The sequence below is a fragment of the Sus scrofa genome, chromosome 13 (genome assembly GCF_054392235.1).
Source record: "Sus scrofa isolate SSC_HxYL_T2T_F1_AM1 chromosome 13, Sscrofa_HxYL_maternal_Yorkshire_Landrace_v2.0, whole genome shotgun sequence".
Lineage (NCBI taxonomy): Eukaryota > Metazoa > Chordata > Mammalia > Artiodactyla > Suidae > Sus > Sus scrofa.
The window spans coordinates 106,661,771-106,675,908 of NC_139395.1; the positions used below are offsets into that span (position 1 = coordinate 106,661,771).

Sequence of the window (14,138 nt, forward strand, 5' to 3'; positions counted from 1 at the left end):
TTTTTTGCTTGGAGGTCTTGAGGATTTTAATTTTATCTTTAAAATTATTTTGACTTTGTAAATTATTTGAATTTTTTGCTTGGAGGTCTTGAGGATTTTATCTTTGAAACTAATTGTTTTACTAAGAAAATGCCTTCATCATTTTTACCAGGTACCCAGTAATATCTGTGCAGAGATTTATGTGTTTTTTTAAAAAAAATTTCCAGAACTTTTTCTTGGACTATAGTTTTAAATTATTTCTATTCCATTCTTTTTCTTTTTCAGTGACTGCTACTATGAATATTACTCCTATTTTATCTGTATTCCACTTCCACTCCTTTCTCTGAGACTCTTTTTACTTATTTCTGTCATTTTCATTCTCGTGGTCATTCCCTGCCTTTCTTCAGTGCATTTTATTACATTCTTATTATTTGACACAATTTTGTCTTATGTGCCTTATCTTATTTATCCCTGAGATAATTTTGTCCTTTTCTTCCATTTCCTTCCAGAGTTCGAGGAACTTTTTAAATCCCTTCTTTCCCATATCTCTTTCCATTTCTGATTCAGGGTAGTTTTTCTTATCCTCAAATGTTTGAGTATATTTAGTCCTCTTTCTATCTCTATCTTAATCTCTACTTACATAGAATTTTTTATGGGTTTTTATAGCCTTATCATCATGGTTTGAGGCTATCAAACTTCTTTTTCATATTTCTATAACATTTAGTGTATATTAAAATTACCCCACCTGACTTTGAAAAATATAAAATTTTCCATAGTCTTATATCTATAGACTTAGTAATCTGAATAATTATTTCTTATGAAAATGTTCAATTAGACTCTTATAAACTATATCTTAAGGAAACAAGCAAAATACTGATCATCTATAAGATTTCCTTCATCTATACATTAAACATGATGAAGGAGTATCTGTCTAGCACAGAGTTCCTCAAAGATTAATATGTTTATGAGTTAACTGGTGATCTTGTTAAAATGTATAATCTGATTCAGCACATCTGAGGTGCCTTGCAATCTGGATTTCTATAAACTCCCAAGTGATGCTCATCCTGGTCTAAAAGCCACACTTCTAGTAGCAAAATATCCATGTGGTATACTTCAGGCTTCTCTCATGCAATTGAAATTGTCACTTGTATTGTTTATTTGTCTTCAAATGATATATCTGTTACCTTTGTTCCTCTGTAATGTTTTCTGGGAAGGAAGACCTCCTTGAAGAGGTAGCATGTGAGCTGAGCTATAAGAAGTTCACAAAAATTCTATATCTCTTGCTGCTTCCTTCTTTTATCTAGATAAATTTATGGAAACTTGACCAGGCCTTTGTGTGTAAGGTCATCCTTTGGCATTTCCTGGGGCTCCACTCATCTTGAAGTTACCAAGACCCCCCAAGTCTACCTCAATTACTTATCACATTATTCTGCGGTCTCTTCACTTTAGGTCTACTTAAAAGCCTTGGACCCTGTAGTACCTACTGCCCTTCCAGCTACTACAGTAGTTGGTTTAGAGAGTCTCAGCACCATTTTCTTTCCTTCCTTCTTTCTCTTTCTTTCTTTCTTTCTTTCTTTCTTTCTTTCTTTCTTTCTCTCTCTCTCTTTCTTTTCTTTTTTTCTTTCTTTCTTTCTTTCTTTCTTTCTTTCTTTCTTTCTTTCTCTCTTTCTCTCTTTCTCTCTTTCTCTCTTTCTCTCTCTTTCTTTTCTTTCTTTCCTTCCTTCCTTCCTTCTTTCTTTTCTTATATTTTTCTTTTTAGGGTCACATGTGCGGCATGTGGAAGTTCCCAGGCTAGGGACCAAATCGGAGCTGTAGCTGCCAGCCTACGCTGCAGCCACTGCAACATAAAATCTGAGCAGCATCTGTGACCTCCACCACAGTTCACAGCAACACTGGATCCTTAACCCACTGAGCGAGGCCAGGGATTGAACTCACATCCCAATGGATACTAGTCAAGTTCTTAACCCACTGAGCCACAACAGGAACTCCATGAGCATTATTTTCAATGTGTTAGTGAGGGAGATTTACTACCTAAAAGTTTTCTACCCTGTGAGTCAAAAGTGCAATTGCCTTGGAGCTAGGTATCCAGGGTTAAATTCTGTTGCTGTATCTGTAAGTTTTACATGTAAAATTAAGTTTATATGTAATTAAATTTCACATGCAATTCCAGAAATAGTCTGACAGTGTAAAAGAAGATTATTTTTATCATGTTTGTGTCCACAATGGACCATACCACACTTCTCATATGTTGAATTAGTATTTTTACGAATCTAATTATCCTGAGAATATCACAATTATATTGTATTGTAAATTTCTGTGTTAAATGTAAACATCTAAATAAAATCTAGCTTTTACAGACTTGTTTGGGCACAGCTTCACTTATCAAAATATTCATAACTTCAACAAAAAAAGAAAAAACTGCCTCTCTCAAGCTCTGAGAAACTCTGCTCACAATGCAATTGCTATATATTTATCTTTTATACATCAACCAATATAACAGTGTAGCAGTTCCACTCTTTTTGAACTTTGATATTTGCTTTTTTCCTTGAGATAAATTAAGATTAGATAATTAAAATTATGTTTTGAGAGGGAATTGCTCAGCCATAAATCAAACTACTGGACAGCGAGTGTTAGTTTGAGATAGTACAATACTAAGAGGAAAATATAAGCTCATGAAATAGACTTAAATGCTTCTAAATGATTAAATCTCCCTTTAAAGTGGATTCAGTAATTTGATGATGTAAGTGCAAATGAATCATAACATTTGGATTTGATTTTTCCTAAATTGCACATGATTGCTGAAAAACGGAATTCTGCCTAAAATAATTTTGAATTTTAGTAATTATTTCTGGAGTTATGCCTGTGAATTATGCACATTCCTTTGATAATCATATTTGTAATGAAAGTTTATTTTCTTATATTCTCAGAACTATAAACTAAGGGTCATTTTGAGCATGAAGTTAAAGAGATTAACTTGGAAAAAAAAATCCCCTAGACATTTACTCAAGTAGCACGTCAGACAGTCAAGTAAGTTTTATATAAAAACATTCTATGTCTACTTTTTGATTTAGCAGGCTATTTTTCATGTCATTTGCTTTCTTTAAAATCCTGTGTGTGTGTTTCTTTGTGGTTTGTATATATTTACTAAATAAAAGTGTTTACATTGGAAAGAAGAAAAATGATGACATGAATTTCTTCCAGTCATTCAGTTAACCACTATTAATACTTTAATATTTTTCCTGTGTTTTTCCATGCATAATTATATCACTGAGATTATATAAACATGTTTTCATTTTAATTGTTTTCGCTTAGCATTTAACCAAATATTTTTTCATACTACTAAACATTCTTTAAAGATTTTTTTAGTGGCTATATAATATTGCATAGCTGTATCATATTTTGCTTTTGTATTCCCCTATTATTGAACTGTTTCCAGGTTTATCTTATAAATACGTCTATGATGAACATTGCACACAATAGTTTTCTTTGTATTTAAAAGAAATCTCTGTAATTAAGAAGACCAAGAAGAGTATATAAAGTTATTAAAGAATAAAAGTATTTGTCAACCTCTTGATGTGATCATTTTCTCCAAAAATTTTGCACTAATTTGCACTCATATTAGCAATGGGAATTCTTTAGTCTTCCCCACTAACAGGAAAAATGTTTTATCTCATTTAAATTTTTATCTATTTGCTTATAAATCTATTGAGATCTTAGAGCTTTCGTTTTTATTTATAGGAGCTCTTAGGAAGAATAAACTCTGTTATTTTCCATTTACTCTCTTATGTTAGATGATGTTCTCAAAGATAAAGACCAGGACTTTGGACTTTCTTGACTAAGCTATGAGGGAGAAAAGATATATGAAGAGAGGATGATTCCAGTATGAGATTCCAGTACAAGAATATTATCTTCTTATCTGGGTGTTCTTTCATTTTTTTAATAATGCTTTATAGTTTTTGTTTTATACTTCTTTGGTGTTCCTAAGTATTTCATCCTTTTTTATAAAATTTTTCTTAATTTTAGTTTTGAATTTTCATTGCTAATGTTGAAATACAACTGATTTTATATATTCATCAGGCACACTTATAATTTATTTCAACATGTTTCACCATCTTCCATATTTCCTGCAAAAGTCCTTACCAGACTCAGGTTCTGTCTCTTTGGCCATTCTGTAAGTGAGGTTGTGTTACTCCATCAGAAGACACATGCTGTCTGATTTTTGCTCTTTTTTTGTTGTTGGTAACCATTGATGCTTAATGCCTAGACCTAGTTGGGTTTGGAAAAAAAAAAAAAAAAGGTGATATTCTAATTGCATCATTTTTTTTTTCTGTAATGATTTATTATTATTAGCTGTCGTGATTTTATAAAGAGCCTTTTTTTCTTACCTACTCCTAGGTTGACCAGTAGCATAGTCTATATGGGAAAGCCAGGATAAATTCTTGATTTCTTTCCCTTTACATACAGTTTCAAGATGACAAATTGCTTCTCAGAAGGTTCCTAGTTTATTGGTTTACCTTTTTAAATATTACGAACTTACAGATTTAAACATTTTTGATGGTATTCAATCCACTGCATTTCTTCTCCATATTGAAACTTAAAACTATTCTATATTTGGTCAGTGGGAGCCCCTTGAAGTTGGCTCCTGCATCCTTTTGACATGACCCTTGTAATATTTGATAGCTTCCTTACTATCTGGTAAGACAGTATTCTTGGCTCAACTAGTATATTTCTTATACTGGAATCAGTCATTTTTCAAGATGTTCTTTTTTTCATTTTGAATTGTTATTTCATGATCACAGTCTGGATACTTAAAATGCTTACCGCTCAAGGGTTGGCTATCATTGATCATTTCTAGGCTTTTTAAGCTGACAAATATAGAAAATGTTATATGTATATGCACATACAGAATTATTTATATTTAAAGATGAAATATATTGTGGTTATACAATGACAGTTCACTTATTATTATTATTATTATTTTTAGACAGTTCACTTATTATGACTTTGTAGGTGTTTTCCCCCCTAAGAGTAGGACAGTTTATTTCTCATGATGAACCTCTTCACTATCTGAGCCTCCTCTGGCCTGATGTTTTTATTCATGCTCCTCAAAGTCTAATAGTCTCAAAGTCTCATAGTCTCAGGCTCCCAACTAGCTTAACATGAAGGAATGAAAACATAGGGAAAGACATTTTCAGGAAGTTTCCCATTTGTACAAAAGCAACACTGTTTTCATTTAAATTAGAATTGGAAACATTACAAACTTATTTTACTATTGAATATTCAATCTCTATTCAAAGGATTCTAAGTTTATTTCCTACACAGGGCCTCTGATTTAAGAGTGTCTTGAAAATAGCTATAATATTTGAAAACGTGAGTTTATAAATGTACAATAATATAAAAAAGTAGTTTTTTAAAAGGCAGTATAGATGATTCTCATCTACATGGTACATGATTTTTTTGCTCTTTTTAATGTAAAGTTCTCATGTATTATTTTCCTGATTTTGTTTGGTTGTCTGTCTATGCTCTCTTACTAGCTCATTGAACATCTTTAAGACAATTATTTTGAATTCTTTGTCAGGCAGTAAGATCTCCATTTCTTTAGGGCAGGAACTAGGGCTTTATTTTAGTTCCTTTTGGTGTTTCCCTTATTCTTTGTGATGTTTGCAGCCTGTATTGGTGTCTGTGCATTTGAGGAAGAAACACTTCTTCCCTCTTTACAGATGAACTCAATCAGGGAAAGCCCTTTTGCAGTCAGGCCAGCCAGAGATTCTTGGTGGGCTGGCTGATGGGGTCCACCAGTGTTCCAGGGTCTGCAGTCAAGTCCCTTGCTCACTTTGCTCTCCCTTTCTTCATGGGATAACTTATGGACCAAGAGGATCTATCTCGACATTGCTGATGGGTAATACAAGTAAAATGAAACTATTTCTCTTACCCTTTTCAATGCATCCTTTCCCCTGTGCCCCACCTAAGTGCTGTTACCACTCACTTGGATCCCAGAACTCTTGTGAAGGTATTTTCTTTGTGGATAGTTATAAAATTGGTGTTTCTCTATTGGGGCTGGAATCTTCTATTCCATCACCTTGCCGATATCATTCAGCATCTTTCCTGATTCTTCTTTTGGTGAAAGACACATTGGCCCAAGTCAGACTCAGATACATGAGATACTGAATCTGAATTGTTCTTTTTGTAATTGTATGTTTATTCAAAATATGTTTCATGAAATGAAGCTATTTGTTTCCATTTGTGCAAGTCCTAATCTGATAATTAATAACAGATGAGAAAGAAAGCCATTCTTTTTTGCAATAAAAATTTCAAATAGCTCTTTTAATATTTTGATCAAATTTAAAGATTCTTTATTAAAACATGTCACATTAAATGAGCTCTTCATCAGAACAATCATTGTTGCAAAAAAAAAAATCTATAGTTCACCCCCATCCCCTTAGAAGGAATGTTAAGATCCTAAAAATTACCCATAAACTCTTGATGTGTGTACTTTAATTCCTGATAAAACTTGGGCTACTTTGAATGATTTGTTGAAACTACCAGACATATTTTTATAGTGAAATATGAACTTGTGGTGTTGTGGGGTGGACAGGAATCAAAATGTATATGTCATGCAAACCGAATCAAATTAATTATATATATTCCCACCATCTCCCTTTTTTAAAACCCTAACAGTAGTATTATGGGATGTTATATAATTATCAATAAGTTGATTATAAAGAGTTAATTTCTCAGTTTAAAATAGCTTGCCAATTGGTGACAATTACAACACACATTTTACGGGATAAATTAAAAGACCCCGGAGACTTGTCAAATGACTTCACTGTCATTAATATATTCTTATTCTCTGGGTAATCATCTACTAATTGTTAAAAAGTTAATTTGTATTAAATTTCAGTAGGGGACTTTTCCATTCTTATTTTGTTAATGATTATATTAAAATAAGCAGTTTCTTTCAAACCTATAATCAAAAAGTGGCTTCTGCTTTTCATGCACACTTGCCTAAAGGCCCCTACTATGAGCTTCAGAGTGTATTGGAAGGAACATCAAAAGAATGGTGAGTTCAGTAAAGGATTTGGCCACATACTCTTAACTACTGACTTTATATGGAACAGCCCTCAGCATACACCTCCCAGGAGCAGATGCCTATCAGACAGGATTTCTAGCATTCCTGATATAGATGCAGATATGACAGTAACCTCCCAAGAAACACCAGATCAAATGAGTAAGAAGTAATTACCTCAGACTGAATGACTCCAAGAGAAAATTTAGTTATGCTTAATGTATCTTTTTTTTTTACTAAGTATGAGAACACTTTTCTTCTTCATCTATCAGTTTTAACAGGCTATCCTATTACAAACAAGAAAAATTCTTTAAATGATATCATATTTAATTGATTTCTTGGAATTCAGTAAAAGGTCTGAAAATAAAACCATTAGTATATAAAATAAACATAACTGGAAAAATTCAAGATGATTTTATAAAAATCAAAGGTATGTTATTGGTTCCTGTTGACAGAAATGCTCAGAACAATGCTTAAATATAAGGCAAAACAACTTTAAGGTATCCTGTGGCTTTTTATTGTAATGTAATTATTTGCATAGTTTCAATACAAACCTTAAGTAAGGCATAAGTCTATCAAGAAACAAATATTTTCATTTCATTTCATGTGGAAATGATGCCACAATATACTTCCTGGTTCTTGCTCTATGATTTACGAATTCTCAGACTTAAAGATAGGAAAGAATGCCACTTTCTTGCAGGACAGGAGTCTTGGAATCTTAGAGAAATACTTCTACATGTATAATTACTACAGGCAAGACTTAGTAGAGGTGCATTGGCTATTTTCTGAACCCAAGTCTTGAAATACATCATTACAAAGGCAATACAAGTACTTCTGGCAAATAAAGTGATTAAATTATTGCTCTCAGACCTTTATAAAGCCTCCAGAGAAAAATTAAATAATCAAGCTCTAGTTTCATGTGGCCCTAGTTATGTTAACCATATTAACAAGAACATTTCTATTGATTAATTACAATGAAATAAACAAATAAAACCAGATAAATAAACAAAACATCAAATTATTGATACTGAATTGGAAATAGCTACACAAACATATGCGGTCAAAGCTCTACTTGTGTGGGAATATTTGACCAGAAATAGGGACTGAGAGAGTAAAATGGATTTGCTCTGCTGTCTTTTTGACCAAGCACCTCACATAACAGAAAAAAGACAAACCTGTATCCTCAGATAAACTTAAAGCAAAAACATTCTTTTAGAGCACTGGTCTCTAAGTAAATAAGGCCTTGAGCCCTTTCTCTAAGTTGCTAACTCCCTGACTTTTGAAATACTGATGACTGGAGTTATATAATGAGCCTTGACCCTTGTAGATATGAAAATCAAATGAGCTAACTGCTATTTTCCCATCTTGAACAGACTACTTATAATTGTGGTAATATTTTCAGGCGAGTTGTTTTTACTTTAAATACTTTCTGTGTATATTTTGGATTTTTCAGATAGCTAGTTATTCTGAAGTCATTTATGCAAAACATTGCAAGAGAAAAAAATTTTACTTTTCTAAATGCTTATGCTTCTCTGAGTTTTCCTTTGCCAAAGACCATGTGGTGAGTAGCACAGTATCACCTGCACATGGAGCAGGAACCATCATGTAACCATCATTTAATCCTTTCTTCCAGGTTTTTCCACTGGACTTGTTTCCATGAAATTACTTGCTAAAAATAGGTGCTTGGCTCAAATAAGATCCTTAACAAATGTTAGATCTATTCCTGTTCCAATGATGACAAATATTCACTTTATTATCTTGTTGGGAAACCATTTCTTAGAGAAGTTTCCAATTTCCCAGGATGTATTTCCTAAATAGCTTGATTTTTAGTTGTATAGAAAAAGAACCAGTAAGAAGAATGAGATATTGCTGATGATTCTTCATCTCTTATGTGCACTAAAATCTTTGAAAATAATAGTATGCTCTGGATTCAAAAGGAAAGTTAAAACCATCTTTTCATGGGAAGAAAAGATAATTTTTGGGACTACACTGCCTCTCAGTGGTTCGTTTAATATTTTATTTTAAAATGTTTTATAAAATAAAAACTCTAAAATTTGCAGTAACAGATTTTTTGGTACTTTGACTTCAGTGAGTTCCTAAGAGTAATGGTAAATATAAATAATCTTGTATTATGTGTGTGCATATCCTCACTGACTGAACACATAGAAGTCATGATGCTGTAAAAAGAATTTCATGGTCTCCTTTTCCTGAAGCAGGAAAGAATGAGTCTATATGCAAAAGAAGAACTGATACAATATGAAAGAGACAGTCAAACCAGGCTGAGCAGAGGGCATGAGTAGTTTGGAAAATCTCACTTCTGTGAACATTCATTGTTCCAGGTCCAGGCAATACTAAGTTTTTTTTTTTAATATATATTTTGACATCCTGACAGTAAATCCTAGAAACTAGAGAGCTAAAAATTCACTATGAGAGCCCTGCCTGTTAAATTGGAGTCAGTCATAGAGCAAGAACCAGGAAGTATATTGTGGCATCACTTTCATATGAAATGAAATGAAAATATTTGTTTCTTGATTAACTTATGCCTTATTTAAGGTTTTTATTAAAATTATGCAAATAATTATATTATGACAAAAAGTCACAGGATACCTTAAAGTTATTTTGCCTTATATTTAAGCATTGTTCTGAGCATTTCTGTCAACAGGAACCAATAATGCACATTTGATTTTTTTTAAATCATCTTTATTAAATTTCTCCAGTTATGTTTATTTTATACATGGTTTTATTTTCAGAGCTCTTACTGACTAGACTCTGTGGAGTTGCTCTATATTGGATGAGGAACCATGGTGTGATATCTGAATGAGGTTTTGGAGAAATGTTTTAAATTGATTTATGACCTTAGAGGCATAATTTATTCAAGGCTGCCAATGGTTAGGAGTTCCAAAATAGACTTAAGTGAATTGTAAGAAAGCAGTATGTTGAAAGCATAATCGTATTCAACTCCTTACAATTTCACTATCAAAAAAGTTCTAGAATATCTGCCTCTGTCATCCAACATAGAACAAGGAATACCACATGGTGATGAGGGAGTGAAAAAATCAGAGAAGCAGCATCCTAATTTGACTGAGAAGCTACTCAAAAGAAAATGAATTTTTAACTGTAAATAACAGGTTTACCATGAATTAACAAAAGTAAAACTTCCCCTTATGGGCAGTTATGCAAGAATAAGAGATCAGTGACGTTTTATTATAGGAAACAAAGTTACATTCTTGAGCATTTGAGCTGTGACAATGAATTTACTTCTGCCATAAAATATCTGGATTTTTGGAAGAGGAATCAGCACATCAGTGAAGACAAAGAGCTAGATGACATCATACAAAAAGTTCGACGTAGAAGACAACTGAGTAGGAAGCAGAATCTTGGGGCTCCAAATGAAGTGGATCAGGATATACTACCCCTAAATGTGCCACTTTGGCATGAAGATTATTTTGAGTTAAAGGTAACTGAGAAACAGCAAATTCAGGTGCCTCCCCCCATCTGGCTATAATCAGGGCATACATGTCTCATGAGAAAGGTGCCCTCCCTGTACCAGGAACAGGAGAACACTCTTAGCACTGGCGATGAGTCTACATGGAGATGAGTCAGCATAAACAATCATACTATAACCTCTATCCTTCATTATTTCCCCTTTAATATATTTTAGAGTCATTTCCCCACAATTTATCAGTTCTAGAAGCTTAATTATTTGGGAACACAGTGCAATTACTAAAGCTTAAATACTAGCATGATGACATATATGTGATTTATTAAAACCCAGGAGAAATTTCTTGGGCTTTGCAAGGAAAACACTTAATTACAAATTTAGATTATTGGTCTCCAGAGTTAAGCTACTCTTTAGGCTTGGATTAATCAAGACTTCATAAGTAACTACCAAATACTTGGTTGATCATTTGAAAGTACAAACATTAACGACATCACAATTTGTAAAATTAACCTATGACCAAGAAAAAGTTGTGTGCATTACTAATTGAGAATTGCATTTAACTATTTCCCGTTGGTATGTTCCCAATCAATTTTACCTGGATGTCAAATGACACCCATGGCCATCATTAAGTATCAAATCTCATTATGACTGAAAGGTGCAGATTGAACTTCCAGTGTTGAATGTATATGGCTCTAATTAAGTCCTGAAAAACTCACCCTACAGGTCACTTTCTTTTTCCTGAATCAGGTCTATATCAATAATTATACTTTCATAATAGTTACTATATATGCATTAATGACAGGCATTTACTTTATCTAGATATCCTGGAACTGGAAAAAACTTGCATCCGAAAGTTAACACAATGAGGTTAACTTCTTTTGAAGCTCCTATCTGTAAATGGCAGATTTGTTTGTGTACTAATTCAATGATTTTCTTTTCTACATCATCTTTCCAATCAAACCAGTTAACAAAACATTTTTGTGTCAAATTTAGGGCATGAGTACTTGTGTGCATATTAGTTACTTTTACTGTATTATTATAAAAATTACTAAAAAAGATCATTCTTTTAATCTATCAATAATCAGATTGTTGAACTTATAAGTATAGACCTTGTTTTTACTGGGAGTACAATTTAGAGCTGATTGAGATTGTGGGCATCATGACTGGAAGCACCAAGGAAAAAGTAATGTGACAAATAGCATATCTGTTTTCTAGGAAATGTGATTTTAAAGTATATGAAATAACCCGACAAAGTCATTGAATAGGTCAACAAGATAGTCTATGAAATTAATAATAAGTTTTCTAGAATACCTCCTTTCAGTTGAATTCAGTACCATTATCAGTCTAAAAAACTTAAGTTTGAAGTTACTTATGGGAATGCTTCCCATGGTAAGTACAAATGCAACTGAGTGTTTTACTTTGATAGCCATGGATGATCAGCATCAGCTTGAGTGAGTCCTTCTCAGGATAGTGACAGCCCATCATTCCCCTGGAATACCTTCATGCATGTGAGCTCTCCTGGTCAATAGTATTGGGAGACTTTTTTGGGTAGGTCTTTCCAGGTCCTAATGATTTTATGTCTCAGGGTTTCTAGGAAAGAGAGAAGCCCTTTTAATTATTGGGCATGATTATGGGAGGATTCAGTTATATCAGGCACAGGATACAGTCTCAGCCTCAAATTCATAGGCATGACAATTATAGTTCAAAGGGAGAGATTCTGTGCTTGCTCTTTTAAAAAAACCTCTAATTTTTAACAAAGCTCTAGGCCTTTTTAATATAGGTAGTCACAGACTCTTTGCCAATGAATTTCTTTTAGATCTTGATTCAATCACTCTACTTGTCCAGAAGAGTGAGGCTTATAGGAATTTGCAAACATTTGTATAATTCCTGGACAGCAGTAGAAATAAATGACTCCCTATATCTAATATGTTCTGATGTGCCCAAAGTAGGAATTATGTGGTTTTTAAAATTTTTATTTATTTTTTGTCTTTTTAGGGCTGCACCCGGCAGCATATGGAGTTTCCCAGGCTAGGGATTGAATCCAAGCTGTACCTGCTGGACTACACCACAGACACAACACACAGGATCCCAGCTGTGTCTGTGACCCACACCACTGCTCACAGCAATGACGGATCCTTAACCCACTGAGCAAGGCCAGGGATCAAACCTGTGTCCTCATGGATGCTAGTCAGATTCATTTCCACTGTGCCATGATGGGAACTCTTATTTATTTTAACAGAGACTTTACTGCTGCCTGGGCCAGACATCATACCCACCATAACCAGACAGAATCATTTACCTTTTGCAGGCCTTAATTCTGTGAAATGCAACTGACACCAGGTTCCTGGAAAGCTGGTTAGGGAAAGCTTCTTGCATTTATTTTGGAAGTGGCCTCAAAGAATTCTGATAAGTAGCACATCTATTTAATATTTTAAATAATTTCACATTTTTATTAGGCACAGTAAAAGTTCCTTTTAAATCCCTCTTTTAGAACATTTCTGGGCATCCCAATAATTCTATTTGTCATCTTTTTCTGTTTGTTAGTACTCAGTGTATACTAAGTTATTCAGTATACTAAATCTACCTTCAGGTATTAAACTTATTAACAACAACAAAGCAAGTCTTACATATATGTGCGAAATTTCTCATCTACAAAGAATGTTTTTGAGACTTTTGTAGCTTCCTCAAATTACAACTCACTAAAATAAAAAGTGAGGAAATTATAAATTTACATTCTTAAATAAATGTTAGGAAAAAAATCCCAAGTTTTTAAAAAATAAAATAAAACCCCTTTTTTATTCATGTAACTCTGTTGACACAACAGTATTAACCAAATAAATAAGGACTGTATAGGAATTAATTTGTGAAATAATTCCCATAGCCCAGTCACATTTCTTTCAGCCCCTCTTCTGGTCCGTTGGTCCATTTTATTTTGTGAAACATATTTTGAAAATGAACAAAATTTTCTTACAGCATTAAAAGGGGCTTCTAAGTTTGGAGGCTGCCATAGGTTAATAGCCACTTTTGAAACTATTACCACCATTACTGCCTTTAGACATTTTGTCTTTCTGCCCTGTGTGAGTTCTACAAAAGTCACTGATATCACTTGGCAGTTGTAAAGCCTCTGCCAAAACAGCTATCAACTTACAACGGGAGGAGTTCCTGTCGTGGCTCAGTGGTTAATGAATCCCACTAGTACTTGAGGATGGAGGTTCCATCTGTAGCATGGCTCAGTGGGTTAAGGATCCCGCGTTGCCCTGAGCTGTGATGTAAGGTCGCAGACGCAGCTCGGATCCCCAGTTGCTGTGGCTCTGGAGCAGGCCGGTGGCTGTAGGTCTGATTCAACTCCTGTCCTGGGAACCTCCATGTGCCCTGGGTGCTGCCCTAAAAAAACAAAAGACCATTTCTCTCTTTAAAAAACTTACCCTGGACATCGGAGAAAGATGGCGATGGCGGATCTGAGGGGAAGAGTCAGCAGGGCGCCTTGAGGGGTGGGGCTGGTCTTTACAGCTCCACCCACTTTTTTCAGGCCATCACCTGTCCCCATTAGGCTGAGGCGCCTGAGGCCCATTTAAAAAATGTTACCCTCTTGCATGGCAAACACCAAACGTATTTATTAATTGTATACATATTCATTGTAAGTGCACAACC

At 33.9% G+C, this 14,138-nt stretch overlaps 1 protein-coding gene and 1 long non-coding RNA gene across 2 annotated transcripts in view; one reads left to right on the forward strand and one right to left on the reverse strand.

Annotated features, from left to right (window-relative positions):
• Window positions 1-13,982, reverse strand: part of LOC146397538 (uncharacterized) — a 78,555-nt gene extending 64,573 nt beyond the window's left edge. The window contains exons 1-2 of the long non-coding RNA XR_014824184.1: window positions 13,913-13,982; window positions 4,120-4,245 (exon numbers count right to left, since the gene is read on the reverse strand). This is a non-coding gene — a long non-coding RNA (uncharacterized LOC146397538). The remainder of the gene's footprint in view (window positions 1-4,119; window positions 4,246-13,912) is intronic.
• The window catches only part of LOC146397537 (uncharacterized), a 462,781-nt gene that overhangs the window by 247,413 nt on the left and 201,230 nt on the right, over window positions 1-14,138 (forward strand). The window lies entirely within an intron of this gene.